The sequence below is a fragment of the Suricata suricatta genome, chromosome 9 (assembly GCF_006229205.1).
Source record: "Suricata suricatta isolate VVHF042 chromosome 9, meerkat_22Aug2017_6uvM2_HiC, whole genome shotgun sequence".
Lineage (NCBI taxonomy): Eukaryota > Metazoa > Chordata > Mammalia > Carnivora > Herpestidae > Suricata > Suricata suricatta.
In genome coordinates, this window is record NC_043708.1 from 106,416,272 (window position 1) to 106,428,641 (window position 12,370).

At 50.4% G+C, this 12,370-nt stretch overlaps 1 long non-coding RNA gene across 1 annotated transcript; it reads left to right on the top strand.

Moving 5' to 3' along the window:
• Positions 1 to 8,781: 8,781 nt before the first annotated feature.
• LOC115300681 lies at positions 8,782 to 11,958 on the top strand. The gene is made up of 2 exons (XR_003912781.1): positions 8,782 to 8,899; positions 11,762 to 11,958. It is a non-coding gene; the product is annotated as an uncharacterized LOC115300681 (long non-coding RNA).
• Positions 11,959 to 12,370: the final 412 nt, after the last annotated feature.

Consider the following 12,370-nt stretch of genomic DNA (forward strand, 5'->3'; position numbering starts at 1 on the left):
GCTGCCATGGCGGTCATATTCAGATTGAGAAACCTCACTTTCACCACTGAGTAGGAATAGATTAGGGATGGCACAGCTCTATGTTGGGTCCCTGGCTGGGGGAGTGGGGAGCGGACTAGACTTCAGTCCCTTTCCCCACTCTGGACAGTGCCCCTGTCTAATGAATAGCCAACACAACCATATGTGATGTTCCTGCTTCCATCAGAAGCATTTACTAAGGTACCTCAAAGCAAGAATGATTTTCCCTTAAGATAGATTCTAGGGCCTGTTGTGATGGTAATGGCTTTCCTCCACCTCACCCTCACCATAGGCTTATGAGCTGGAGATGTTATCTCCACTTTATAAAGGAACAAACATAGAAGGTTAGTTAGAAGTCCAAAACCACAGCCAATGGGGACTCCAACTGAGGTCCTCCCCACCTACAGTTCTGCTCTCTCTTCCCTCCCCTTGTGCCCTTTGCCCATCCTGCCAACCATGTGCCTCAAATGTACTTCATGATGTCATCACAAAGTTAAACACAAAGGGATCTAAAAGTTCCATTTCTAGATATATATGCCCAAACCCCAAAATCAGTGACTCACTCAGACTCTTGTACAACAAATGTTCATATAAGCATTCTTCACAACAGCCAAAATGTGGAAACAATCCAGGTGTTCCTCAACAAGTGGACGGTAAACACAATGTGGGAGGTATACACAATGGAATATTATTCATCCCTTGGAAGGAAGGGAATTCTGACACAGGCTACAAAAGGGATGAGCTCTGAAAATGTTACGCTAAGTGAAATAAAGCAGCAGGCAATAAAAGAGCAAATATTTTATGATTTTACCTGAGTGACATAGCTAGAGTAGTCAAACACACAGAGACAGAAAACGGTATAGTAGGTACCAGGGGCTGGGGGAAGGACAAATGGGGAGTTATTGCTTACTGGGTACAGAGTTTCAATATGGGTGATGGGAAAACTTTGGAAAATAGATACTAGTGATTGTTGCACAGCAATGTGCTTAATGCCAATTGATTGTACACCTAAAACTTGTTAAAATAGCACATTTTATGTTTATGTATATTTACCACAAAATATTTATTTATTTGTTTGTTTGTTTATTTATTGAGAGAGCATGAGCAGACAAGAGGGGCAGAGGGAGAAAGAGAGAGAGAGAGAGAGAGAGAGAGCAAGAGAGAGAGAGAGAGAGAATTGCAAGCAGGGTCCGCGCTCAGCACAGAACCCAATGTGGGGCTCAATCCCATGAGCCTGGGATCATGACCTGAGCTGAAAGCAAGAGTTGGCTACTCAACCTACTGAACCCCTTGGTGCCCCTACTCCAAAAAAACTTTCAAATAAGAGATGTGTCTCAGTTCACACTGATTTACAGCTTTCTGTTCAGGTGAGGGTCTTCTAACTGGGGGCTGGGGGCTCCTCCAGGGCAAGACCATCTTGTGTTGTCTACCTGTGTGTGTGTGTCTTGTGGCTTTCCATCCCCCCTCAGTCCCAGCCTCCGAATCTTGCCCTGTGCTGCAGCTGGAGTGGCCCACCTAACAGCCTGGAGAGGCACCTCTTCCCTGCAGTCCTGGAGACAAGGCTGGACCAAGTTCATCCTCTGAGTGTAAATAATGCCCCTTCCATCAACGGCCAAGAGGGCTTGGGTTGTTTCCGTGGAGCAGGCAAAATGGCGACTGGCAGTTTCAGACTCCTATCCTTTGAAACTAGCAAGAGCAATGGAGAGAGGTCCTCTTCCCTGTCAGCTCTGGCAGGAAAGTCCAGGACAGTCCCCTTTGGCCATGACAGAATCATTTGTGCCTCCCTGAACTAATCATGGCAGTCCCTTTTAGAGGGCTGATCTGATTGGCTCGGTTTGGATCACACCATTACCTAGAGAGGGTGCAGTCGTGTGATTGACAGGTTCACCAGGACCAACAGGGAAGGGGGAGCAGCACATCCAGGGAAAAATGAATGTGTTATCAAAGGAAGGAGTCAGGAAAGTGGAGGGCTGTCAAAGACTTTGGGAACCAGAGCCTATATCAAGCCCCAGATGGGCAGATTCCCAGTGTGGCCATTTAGATCAATTCCAGAAGACCTGGCTCGGGCCAGTTTCTGGGGGTCCATGGCTGCATTGACATTGTGTCCCAACATTGCTGGCGACTCCTTTGGTTTTGCCCCAGCACACAAGACATCCTTCTTTTGTTGGCTCCAAGTCTGGCCTTGTCTTCTGCCCCAGCGCAGGGCCTCCCGTTTCAGGGGTCCCCTCCCCACCTCCATACCCTCTTGCATCAGGGGCTCCCAGAAGAGTCAAGCACAGTGAAAGGATGTGAGAGCCCAGAACTGGCACGCCTCAGGCAAATGAATGAGGGAGTGAATGAATGAATAAATGTGTGGGTGGACTGACAGACTGTGAGAAACTTCAGAAGGAGTTGGAAAAAAAAAAAATGAGATGCTCTATTCCCAACGGGGATTGGCAAAAGGCGTCTCTGGCCGGCTCAAGCCTGGGTGCTATCACATCCCAAATCAATTTTCCGACTTAGAGCAAAAACACGTATCTATTTCTCTCTGGTTCTCTCCGCCTCCCCTCCCAAAAGAACACGTCTGTGGGGACAGATGGCCCTGTGTCAGCGTCCCAGGGTGATATTGATGTGAACAGCGAGGGAAGGCGATGTGGCTCATGGCTGTAAAAATAGACGTGCATTAGGAATGCATGAAGTCAGACCCCTCCTCTGGCCATGCCGGGCGTGCTATTCTAAACCCAGCATCATGGGTTTGGTATCCAACCGGCAAGGCAGAACAGTGGTCTGGAACTTGACATTTGAAGGGTTCGAAAGAAATAGAAAGAGGCATGGATGTTTCTTTTTTTGTCAGTCTGGCTATTTCTGAATGGAACATGCCAAGGGAACGGGAGATCGAATTCACAGCATTTTAGAACCATAGCGTCTGCGAGATGGCACGGGGCTTGTATGAGCTGTTCTGTCTGGTTCCCCTTCCAATGCAGGGATTCCTTCATGGAGCCTCTGACGGTCGTCTGGTTTCTGCTTGGATACCTTAAGTGACAGGACGCTCTCTCCTTCAAAGGGAGGTGTTTTGTTGTTGGATGTTGTTGGACACATCTAGCTGCCGCTGCAAAAATATTAAAAAAGTCTTTATGTTTATTTCTTTTTTTATTATTGAGACAGAGAGAAATAGAGCACGAATGGGGGATAGGCAGAGAGAGAGGGAGGTGCAGAATCCGAATCAGGCTCCAGGCTCTGAGCTGTCAGCACAGAGCCTGACGCGGGGCTCAAACCCACAGACTGTGATCATGACCCGAGAGGAAGTCGGACACTTAACTGACTGAGCCACCCAGGTGCCCGAAAAATACTTTTAAGAAAATACTACATTGATATCTGTCTCTCGGAAATGCCTCTGCACTGACCCTGGGGTTCAGGCCCGGTTTATGGTACTGAAATTTATAGCCAATGGTATTTCTTGGGTCCCCTGCTATCTGCTCAGTTCTTGAGGAACCTCAGAGGCTAAAAAAGAAGACACAGTTTCCAAACGCCAGCTCGCACACAATCTGGGGAGATAATGAACATGTGTGGAATAATGAGACAGTGTGCAGCAACAGGATATTATTAAAGTTGACATTGTGTGATACTGCCTATTTCCTTCCCGGTTCGAGTCAGTGGCAATTGTTGCCACCCCCGTGTCGATTAATGACACCTACATTTTAGCAGTCTCTCTGACTGGGGAGCTTGGAACGACCTTGACTTATTCTTATTGTCTTCCCCTCCCCATCCGGTCTCTCATGGGGTCCGGCAGAGGGAGGGTCTCACAAACACCTCCCTCCGCCTGTCTCTGCTTACACTGCACAGTCTCCTTCTTGAGGGTCAAGACTGCCTCATTGTCTGGCTCTATATCATCCTTCTCAGACTCTGCCTTCTTCCCCGTCTTCGATGCGGCTGCCCCCACACCTCCATCTCCCTCAGATGCCTTTTGCTCGCTCCCCTCCATGCACCTGTTCTCTCCTGCCTCTCCTATTGTCTGAACCCCAGCGCTTCTTCCTGGTCTGGTGGAAACATAACCATCTCTCTGGTCCCTGCATCTCGGCATAAACAAATTCTGTTTTCCCGATGGTTGCTGTTTGCTGTATAGCAAAGGCGCCCCTTGAAACCTCTCTTGGCTTTTGAGGCTCACAGACCCATATGACGGGAAACAATGTAATGGGCTTTGTGTCCTAAGACCTGGGTTGCTACTCCCTAGCTTTGCTCTCAGGCAAATCAAAGACTCTCACGGGCCCTCGGTTTCCATGTCAGTGCGGTGGGAGGGATTCTGCCCTCCATCCTGGGCTGCTGATTAATGGAGATCATGAATGGGGCAAGTATTTTTCGACTATGTGATGCCTCACAGGTATTGGTTACTACTGTGGCCGTGTCTCCTTTGAAAAGAGGAAGATGCTGGGCTTGCACTCTTTTCATATCCTTGGAATTTATATCAGCAGCAGCAGTTTAATCACCTGCTGTTTGTCTAGCCTTGGGCCATGAGCTTAGGGGGTTAAAAGCGAAGGCATGATTTCCAGCCAATGGCCCCCACACTCTGGGTGGAGCTAATGAACACATGTGGAGTGCTGAGACTGTGGGATTGGACAGGGTATTATTAAATTTGGCTTTGTGAGAGCCCGTCTGAGAGCAGGGTGGAGGCTCTGAGAGGGGGGCTGGAAGAGCTGGGGCAATACAGGAAGGCTTCCTGGAAGAGGCAGCCTGGAGCCTGAGCTTAAAGGCTGGATGACCCCTGGGAAGGGGAAGAGGAAGTAGGACAGTAATGCAGGCAGGAAGATTGCTCTGCAGAATCTCGGTTGCCCTGTCCAGGCTCAGACGACAGAGGGACTCTGCTGCGTCAGGAACTGTGCTGGACAAAGGCCGGAGGGTGGCTCGGAGATAGTTTCCCATCTGTAGATGAGGAGAACTGCCACTCTGGTTAGGAGGGGAGGGGCAGGGTGCTTCTGGGCGCTGAGGGCATTGGATGGACTGAGGAGAGTTACATTTTGGAGGGTGTGTTCTCTGGTTTGACTTCCCCTAGCTTCCTGGAGAGTCACACACATGTTGGGGAAAGTCATGGGTGCCACCTCCTGCTGAGTGTATGCCAGCTATAAATAGTCTGAGGGCGGAGATCCAAGAGCATCTCTAGAGAAGGGGCTTCCGGTGGTAGGGTTCCCGTGGCGTGGCCAATATGCTGCAGTCATATGTAGATTACATGTAGCAGACGTAATATGTAACCTGTAGATTACATGCAGCAGCTGTAATATGTGATATGTAGATTACATATTTAATTTGGAGAGACTTTGGAGAAGGGTTAATGGAGTTGATGCAGGGGCGAACCCCCCTAGGACAGATCTCTTGGTGAGACCTCTAACTGGAAGAATCTCTAGGTCTTGCTGTTTTCAGCTCCATCCACTTTCCTGGGTGAGTAATTCATTCACCTGCTATTACTGCCAGGGTGTCATCATTTCCCCAGTTCTTGGTGGAGTTAAAGATAAGCTATCGGGAGTCCTTTCAGAAAGTGCCATGCGCCCCTCCAATCTTCATAGCCCTGCATCTCAAGTAACCTTGGCCCACGGCCTGTTTAGGGGACGGGGTCCCGAAGGCTGTGAAGCTCGGGATGCCAGCAGGCGACAGCCAAGGCCCCGCTGCTGCCCGCAGCCTCTTTTGTCCTTTTATTTGCCCAGCCTTGAGCAAACAGGTCACAGAAAACCACATGGCACTTGGATATTGGAAATGCAAAGAGAAAGTGTCTCCAAGAACAATGAAGGAGTTAGGGCGGAGGGTATGGGTGCGTGCGGGAGATTACTTGTGTGACCCCCCTCAAAGGCAAGGTGACTTCCCACCCAAGAAATGGTGAGGAAGCCGGGGGAGGGGGGCCTGCTTGCTGTCCGCTCGACAACGCTAACCTTATTCGACTAGATGCTGGCTCAGAATTTTCTAGTCAGGGCGTATGCACCCATGAAGTTCAGTCCCGTGAATGATACAAGACAATGTCAGGCGTTAGAAGCTCCAGTCTCATTGGGGAGGAAAATCAGGTAAGAACAAGGCAGCTGGGGAACCTGAAGGGGCTAAACCAAAAGGCAATGGTTTCATAAGCCTCTGTCTTCCCCCTGGCAATCAATTGCTTCTTCCCCTCCCTCTGCACTTGGCTGGCACAGAACTTCACCTAGTCCATTCTACATTTGTCTCTCTCTCATATGATGAGGGGTCGGCACATTCTAGCCAGGGGGCTTTGGTAAGCAAAGGCTTATTAGCATTCCTTCATTCGTGTCCTGTCTCAGGCCCCTTTTGTGCTAGAAGGGCGGAGTTGGGTTCTTGGAACAGAAATGGTCTGCAGAGCCGAAAATATTTACTCTCCTGCCCTTTGCGGAAAAAGGTTGCCGACTTCTGATTAGACCATAGGCCGGTGGAGGGCAGGGACTGGGCCTTGCTCATATCTCCACTCTCAGGCACAGCGCTTTGCACAGGTAGGCTTAATTAAAAGAAGAACTGTCCAAGCAGGAGAGAGTGAAGAGAGCATCCAGGGGAGCCAGTTCAATTACTTAGGAGCAGGAGCCATTTTCAAGGACTTTAAAAGCCTTCATTTACATATACAGAGTTGATAAGCTAATTGCACAACAATCTTGTCCTAAATTAAAGCAGCCCCTCAGGCGTCGGTAGATAACACCTAGTTAACCTAGTTCAGGGAAACCTGCTGTTTCTCGACAGTAATCCAAGTTTCATTTCCATGACCCAGACTCTCCCCCACCACCCAGTCTCTCTTTAGTCTGAATGAGACATTGGATAGACATTTCCTCTGGTGTGGAAATGACCGTGAACACCATCTAGTGTAGCATCCCTCAAACGGTAGCGGCTGGTAAGTGCAACACCCTTTTGCGCATTATGGGGTATAGACCTGGTGCTCAGGGGCCGAGAGCTCTGTTAATTAATGTTTAATTAAAAGTCGACTTGGGGCACCTGCGTGGCTCAGTCAGCTAAGCTTCCCACTCTTGATTTCGACTCCGGGCATGCTCTCACAGTTCATGGGATCGAACCCCGAGTCAGGCTCCCCGGTGCCCGCCTACTTGGGATTCTCTCTCTCCTTCTGTCTGCCCCTCCCCTGCTAGCTTTCTCTCTCTCTCTCAAATATAAATAAATAAACATTAAAAAAGACCATTCTTGGGGCGCCTGGGTGGCTCAGTCAGTTAAGCATCCGACTTCGGCTCAGGTCATGATCTCACGGTTTGTGGATTCGAGCCTTGCCTTGGGCTCTGTGCTGACAGCTCAGAGCCTGAAGCCTGCTTCGGATTCTGTGTCCCCCTCTCTCTCTGCCCCTCTCCCATTCATGCTCTGTTTCTGTCTCAATAATAAATAAAAGCATAAAAAATATAAATAAAAAAAGACCATTCTTAAGGAAGAACAAGTCTACTAAACAAATGACATTATTCCATCTCTTACTCAATTTCCAGAGTTATTTTTAAATTATATTGAACAGGAATGTGGGTACATGTTCGGCATGACGTAAGGGCGGGGCCCCCAGCTTTGCAAATGGATGCAGGCAGAGGAGGCTGTGTATTCTGTGGGGTCCGAAGGTCATAGAATTTTAGAGGCTCTCTTTAAGAATACGGATGCACCGTAGTACCTTACTTCTGCAAATGTGACTTCGTGGGGTGGATCAGTATACCAGGCAAACATCGGGTGAGGGTATTTCGAGAGCCTTGGAATGATCTAGGTAGGTGGGAGGCCCTGAAGTTTAGTTCTATGGGCCTGATGGTGAAGACTCCTTTGAGCAAGTGGGTCACCCATTATTCCCCTCATTAGATCAATGGAGTCAAATAAGCCTGGGAAGTGCTGTCAGTGCAGTGTGGGAGAGTCATAATTCCTTGTAATTCCTTAAAGGTTCTGACAAGTCCTGCAGTTCAGAACATTAACTTTATTTGATCTGCAGTTTCTAAAACTCCTTTGGCCTCGGAGAACCTCTCTGGGCAAATATTTTCAAACAACTGAGAAGCAGGTGAGAATGGCTGACTTTGCTCCCCCTTCCTTATCCTTCTGCAGTCCTACTTCCTTTTATGGAATAGCCAATGGGGCTAGGACTCTGATCCCTCTGCTGCCTCAGAGCTGAGCTGGGACTCTTCCCAACCTGGGGTTACAGACACAGCAGGTCAGACAGGTGCTATTCCTGCAGGGGCTGGTTGAGAGGTGAGGACTGGGTCAGGCCTACTCATAAGGGGTTTCTCTTATCATAAAATCCTTTCCCCCACAAAAAAAATTCTGCAACCCAGACTTTCTCTTGCCCCAAATTTTAAAAGAATGGGGTCTTTTGACTCAAACGAGGGCAGATGGGTTTGACATAGCATTTCCCGAGTCTCACTTTCTATTAGCATCGTCTTGTGTTTTATTTTGAGTTTGGTGCAAGACTGGTGACACGATTTCCAGGCAAATCAAAAGCGCTGGGGGCCCCTGCTCAGAAGAAACGTCAAGAGAGTGACCATTGATCCACGTGGGGGCTCCCTCCGAGCTGGGGCCTCAGGGACTGTGAGGGTCACGAGCCCGTGAGGGGCGTATTCGTGCTTCTTCCTTCCAAAGTTCCAAGTTCCGAGGACACGTGAGGTCTGTGGGGAGACCCAGCGGTTTAGGAGAGGGCTGTGACCTTAGCATAATGGGCTAGATCAGGCCCCGCCTGGAGGAGCCTCTGTGGGGTCAATCAGTAACGGAACTTCGCGAACGTTCCTCGGCACTCTCCGTGATTCATCCGCGACCACGCTGCTGTCACCCGTGTCGTTCACATGGTCGTGGTCATCAGCGGCTGCTTCTCCAGCGACAACACTGCTCTAGCCTGGGTGTTTCCAAAACAAAGCCAGCTGCCACGGGTCCACGTAGATGGGGTCAGCCTACGACTCCCTCATTCCTGGTAATGAGTAACCGCGCTGTCAGGGGACTCAGACTCACGGACTTTCCTATAAGCAGTTGGTAATGACGAGCAGGGCGATGGCAGGAGAGAGGGGGACACAGGAGGGAGTAGTGCTCCCCGTTCCGAGCGCCTGCGTCTCCAGCCCCAGAAAGGGGGTGATCCCTTCTCCGCTTCTGCAGTGGAGGGGGGTGGGTAGTCTCGGCAGATTAGGCAAAGCAGGTGCTTTTGATAAGGGGTGTCTGGATTCCTGGGCCCCCGTTGTGGATTAAGGGAGGGTGAGAGGCACCCTCGGAGCCACCCAGAGCGAGGCCCTCGGAAACCCTTTTCCAAGTTCATGCTCACTGGCCTCCTGCCTACCACGCTTTCCGCCTGGGGCGCTAGTCCACCAGCTGCGGCACACACTGCTGCCCCAGACGGGGAGAGTGACCCGAGAAGGTGGCGGCGGTGCCCGTGTGGCCTATTTTCTTGCCTTCGGGCCAGTGAGGGCATCCTTCCCTGAGCCTTGGAAACACCAGTGGTTGTATTGAACACGTTTTCCCCCCTTTTGCTTTTTTCCTCTTTGTGGTTCATGACCATGAGCTTCTGCATCCTTGTCCCTTGGAGCTGAGGGGAGAGCTGGGAGGGAGGGCCTCTGCCTGTGCTCCGTGGAGCACCGAAGATCAGCCACAGTGGACTCAGGCCAAACCCACGATCTTGGCTAAGAGTCTTTTCTGTAAGTTGGGGTGGGCTCAGGGGAAATCGTCTGTGTTTATTTAGATGTTAGGCTGTGTGGATTGGGGAAATATAGTTCTCTTTCCCTTTTTTTTAAACTTTATTTTGAGGGGGAGGGAGGGCAGAGAGAGAGAGAGAGAGAGAGAGAGAGAGAGAGAATCCCAAGAAGACTCCACACTGTCAGTGTGGAGCTCGATGCAGGTCTCGAGCCCACCAACCAACTGTGACATCCTGACCAAACTCAAAATCAAGAGTTGAATGCTTCACCGATGGAGCCACCCAGGCGCCCCTTAGTTATCTCTCTTTAGCTGACGTCATAGATGATCCCGTGTTAGCGCGTCCTCGTGTTTCCTGTCCTGTCCCCAAAGCTAAGGGTTTGAGACACCCTTGGTTGAGAGAGTCACTTCATTGAGGGCAGGTTAATCATTAGGTTGAGAGCAAGGTGTCAACCCAGGTACAATCTACTTGTTTGTTTCTGATTGCATTAGAGGAGCCCTGATGAAGGAATAGCTCTGGGGAGTGGAGGTGACAAAGGCCACCGTCCCCTTCTGTTTTAAGTCCAGCTTTCATTTCTCCCCAATAACCTGTCCGTGGTTCTGCTTGGGAAGACCCGGCCCCCTCCGCCCATTTCCTTGTTGTCTCAGTGGCTGGCTCGCTATCTGAAAGCCTTAAAGGGTCTAAGGGGACATCAGTCTAGAAGCTCCATGGGCCACGCTCGTAGAAACATGGGGCAGTTTTCTACTTTGTAGTTACCGTGACCCCAGTCTCATGGTAGGTTTTCTAGGCCAGGCTGGTGGACTTCCTCGCTGGGGACGGGGCATCTGCCACAGTCTCGTGCTGGCAATGACAGCTTGTTCCAGGGTCTGTCCTGTCCATGTCACAGAGACAGTGTGGAGTCCCTGCTGTTTCCTGGGGGCTGACCATGGGTGAAGGGCCAAGACACAGTAGCTCGTTTAATCCTTATAACAATCCTTTGGAATGGGATCGTTAATGGACATGAATATTAATGTAACATTAATCATGGACATTATTATGTCCATTTTACAGGGAGGGATGTTGAAGCTCGAAGAACTCAGGTGACTTGCCCATGGCCACACGGCTAGCAGGCGGCAGAACTGGGATTCTATCCCATGCACTTGACTGTAGCCCACGCCCTTGACCCCTTTGTTTACATCTTTCCATCCCGTGCCTGTTTAAAGATCCACTAAAATTAGGAATGCCCTTCTCTGAGCCATGGCCTTCTTGGTTTCTTCTGTGAAACCAGATGCCAAAAGTCAGAGAGGACCAAGGCGGTTTCCACATCCCTGTACTCTCAGAGACACAGTGCCAAGTAATATTCTGGGGTATCACGCAGTGCTCAGGGCCTCAGGTGCAGATAGGAATCCATCTTCCCAACGGGCCAGCACTCAGCGTGGGTTTGCCCCCTCCTCGTTTGGGGGTGCAGGGCCGCGTTACCTACTTCCTATTCCTGGTCTCTACCGGCACAGCCCCCAGGCCAGGCTGGGGGAGGGGATGGGAGAGCAGGGGAATCTTAGTTTTCTGCAGCATTCATGGAGAAGTTGTAGACCAGTGGTGATATCTGATCCACAGCCCCTCTTACATACTTTGGAACACAGAGAAGCAAGTATTTTGCACTCCATTCTTTTACAGAAATGCCCAAAGGGAAGCAAGTGTGGTTTTCAGACTTCTCAAGGAATTTGCAAACATTGCAGAGTCCCTTCCCTCTCCATCTTCTGTCCAGTTACTCACCCAGAACGACAGTGGCCAGACTTGGCCATGGTCCATGCCATGGCCCCATGGTAACGTCAGAGGGTCTTGGGCCCGGGAGGGGCAGCCCAGCACACTGCCTGACTCCTGACACGGGTGCAGTATTTTCTGGCTACAGACTGTACCCCCGTCTCGAGTGAGCTCTTCTGGCCTGAGCCTTGCATATGCCCAGCAGGTCTGCGCCCCCCCCTTGAAAGATGCCGGAAGCTAAGGCCCAGGGAGGTGGCGGACGGATGGGCAGCCAAGGGGAGCCGGCAGCTGCAGCAAGGCCAGGTTTCTTGGCACCAATTCTGGAATTCTTCCCACAGACCAGCTCTCATGTCCGGACAGCCTGGGGATCAAAGAAAACACCTTTATTTCTGACTTCCTTCTTCTCCCCTGTAGCCTTCGGACTAACGTTCAGAAGACTTCCCTGTTTTCTAGCTTGGGCTGTGCACCTAGGAAGGCCCCATCGGAGACTGCTGCCTCTGAGAAGAACAGAAAGTCCCAGCTGGACTTAGGAAGGATGAAATCCATCCCAGGCCCGAGCTCTCTGAAAAGTTGTTATTAAATTCCACGCGTGGCCCTGACCTGGATTTAAAGATTTGTGAGATGCCAGATTCCAAACAGATGCCCATTAGGGCCCTGACAGCGCAGCTTAAAGATAACATTTACATTCTGCTCGGGTTTGATCTCTCCGTTCCCCGTGCAGCCCCTCTCCTGCTTCTAGTGGGATCAATACCTCGGTCGAGGTTACATGGAGGTGGCCACATTCTTTTAAGCTGTTTGCTCAGTGCTTGGTTTGCTCTGCTAACATGCCAACCACTTCTTCCAACAGGCCTGTTTGCCTAGTATTAGGGCTGTTTGCAGAAACACCTACCCCGATCCGAGGGGGCTCAGCTTTCCAAACAGTTGGTCCCCACATCTGTCAATCAATAACACCAATCGGATTCCTGATATGGACAGCAAGTGTGGCCAAGTCCAATATTTGCCCAAGTGCTGCCCCCTCCCCCC